Source organism: Leucopleurus acutus (genome assembly GCF_964270905.1).
Source record: "Leucopleurus acutus genome assembly, chromosome: 3".
In the NCBI taxonomy this organism is placed as follows: Eukaryota; Metazoa; Chordata; class Mammalia; order Artiodactyla; family Delphinidae; genus Leucopleurus; species Leucopleurus acutus.
The window spans coordinates 81646331-81649513 of record NC_139145.1 but is presented as its reverse complement, the minus strand read 5'-3'; positions in this window follow the sequence as shown (position 1 = coordinate 81649513).

Genomic DNA, 3183 nt, shown 5'->3' with positions numbered 1-3183 from the left:
ATCTGTCTTGCTTGTCACTGTATCTCCAGAGTCTTGCACATAGCCAGCATTCAACAATACCTTCTGAATGAATGAATGAAATTAGACAATTCCAAATATGAGACCTAACACAGTTTTTCAAGTTGAGAGATAGCTGAACAGATAGCTCTTTATCATCCCTAGCATATAAATTATTGACTCAATCAGAATAGGGACCAGCCTATCCAAATGTATGGATTTTTTAATGAGCAATTATGTTACATTTTTAAAAACTGTGTGAATATAAATATGGTACATTCATTTCAAGATACAGCTCAAGGGTCATATTTGGCTGAATGCTTTTCCTTTGATCTCCAGGTTAAGTACTCCTCCTCCGGCTGCCCATAATATCTTGCTCATATTTCTTATAATATGTGTCGTACAGCACTTTTAACTTGTCTTCCTTGCTGGCCTGGGAGGTAGCTTCCACCTCATTTTCCCAGACTTCTCCACCATGGAAAATGGCGCCATCATCTGCCCAGTTACAACAGCCAGAAACCTCAGGCATCACTGACACTTTCCCCTTCCACTCCTACACTTTCACTTCCAAGCTGTCAGCAAGCCAACCCGTAAGACACATCTCAAAATGTTCCGCTTCCCTCCCCACTGCATTTTCACTCTAGATCAACATCTCTCCCCTAGTCTACTACACTGCTCCTTCCTAATCGGTCTCCTACAGCCACTCTTGGTCAGTCTAATCCATTCTCCACTCAGCAGCCACAACGATCTTTTTAAGTACATACAACTGATCAAATTACTACCATTTACACCCCTGCAATGGGTTCCTACTGCTCTTAGAATCAAAATTTCTTAATATGGCAAGGATGCCCTGCATGATCGGGCTCCTTCAGCTCCAAGCTTATCTCGTGCTTTTCTTCCCTCTGCTCCCCCAGTTCCCTACATGTGTGTCTCTTTTTGTTTCTCAAACTTGCTCAGCTTTCTCCTGTCACAGGATCTATGGAAACATTTTATTGCAATGCTGAAGTATGAGTTACATGACTATATTTTCTTCTTAGAGAACTTGTACATAGTATCATAGGCTAGCCAACATTCTATTGGAGGTACACAATCAAAATGTTCAAAAAGTAGGGAATGGCAACATAAACTATGTCATATTATTCATATGGTTGAACCCTATTAAATCATCAAAATGTTTACGAATGTTATGAATTATTTTAACGACATGAGAAAAGGCTTCCATAACAATAAGTGGAAAAAACAGACTATAAAATAAAATATACTGTAAAACTTTGTAAAAACTGTAACTATAGAGAAAATAGATTGGAATGAAGTATACCAAAAAGTTAACATTGGTTAGCTGTGTATGGTAGATGTGTGAATGTACATGTATCTATATCTATACACCCTTTTTCTACGATGATAATGTAATCTGGAAAAAAGAAGATTTTTTAGTAAATACATTATTCTCTAGATTTTGTGTTTTTAAATAGAGGTCACATTCACTTAATGCCTCAAATAGTATATACCTTATGTGTCATATCTGCACATTTTGGATGGGTTGAGCTCACCTCCAGGTTTAACTGTTTGATCTCCTGTTTTTGTTTTTTTTTAATCTACATGAAAATTTTCCAATAGTCTGGATTTGCTAACTCTAAACCCAACAGATGTCCTCCAATATCTTACTTAATTACACATACTGGAAGGCAGAATATTCATCTCCACAGTACCTAAAACAGGTCCTTGAGCAAGTAAATGTTTAAGTAATTTTTTTAAAATTGCTTCTATCAGGTAGAAAAACAAAAACACACAAACTGGTCTTCCCCTGGGCACCGTCTTTTTCACCTGTAGAGCCTGTCTCTCTTCTCAGCTGCTAGGAAGGTCCAGGTCGATGAGTGCTGTCTAATCAACATACAGAAGCTTGGGGCAGGAGATTTGATCATGATTTTCCTCATGGCTTTCCTTTAACCCTCCTACTCTTTGTTCCATATTCCAAATCCCTTTATTTTAAAATTTTATTTAATCTTCTATCGTATATGTTTATTCAAGCATCTGAAATCCCAAATCTGAAATGAGAAAAAAAAATGTTTTTCTGTTCTTTTAAAAGAGAGGAAGGTATTGGGTTGGCCAAAAAGTCCATTCAGGTTTTTCTGTAAACTTTTTGGCCAGCCTAATAGTACCTATTCTACTGGTAACATCACAGAACTACTTCCTTGGGATTAAAATGACAAATAAACATTATGTAAATTAAACGGTCTTTTATTCCCCAACAGCTTTCCGTGAAGATGAAAATATTGTTTTTCATTTCCATTCCCACATATTTTAAAAAGAGAACTGAATCTTGCTATGAATCTTGTTATTCTGACACTGGCTCAGTCACTACACAACTTAAAGACGTGTATAATATTCTCTGAACAAGTGCCTTCATTTTTCTTCTTCCCATTAAAACTACCTGTTTCTGGTACCACTCAACAACGCTCTGAATCAGAGACTACTGCTTCCCACTGAAGCAAAGGAACTGAAAAAAAATATTGCATATTCCTTCCAGTAAAGAGTATTTTCCTTTCATTTTCTATATTTAAGAATGAGAACTAGCCTTAAAGGGCAAACCTTCTCCAAACCAGGAACAACATTTTATAAAAACACAGATGGTAAGGGCAAACTTGCACATTTTATCAAAGTGAGACTCAAGAGAAAGCTGCTTGTGCACTTTCAATATTAGAGAGTCCTAGCAACCAATAAGGATTTAACGGTGCCATAAGCTTCGTGGAATATTAGAGAACAGCGCTCAGTATCTAACAGCCACCAACCCAGAGGATCAGTGACAAGAAGATGTTACCAGGACTAAGGCAGTAACCCCTGAGACAGTATGTGAACAGGGGAGTGAGGAAAGTGAAGGTGTACAGCCTGCGATGGCCTAGCAGAGGCCTGCTGCAGGCAAGGAGAACAGGAGCTAGATCAGAGCCACTCCAGCTGAGAGGTCGGGGCCGGGGGCAGGGCGGGGGGAGGCAGGTGGGAAGCAGAAAAGACCAGGGAATCAGTCAGGGGTGAGATGACACAGGGCTTTGAGCCATGGTAAGAATTTGGCTTTTATGATTCTGATAAGAAGCCACCAGGTTTTGAAGGGACGTGAAAGTTCTGATTAGATATTTTTAAAAAACCACTGCTGTTTGGAGAAACACTATAGAGAAGCAAGGGTAGAAGCTG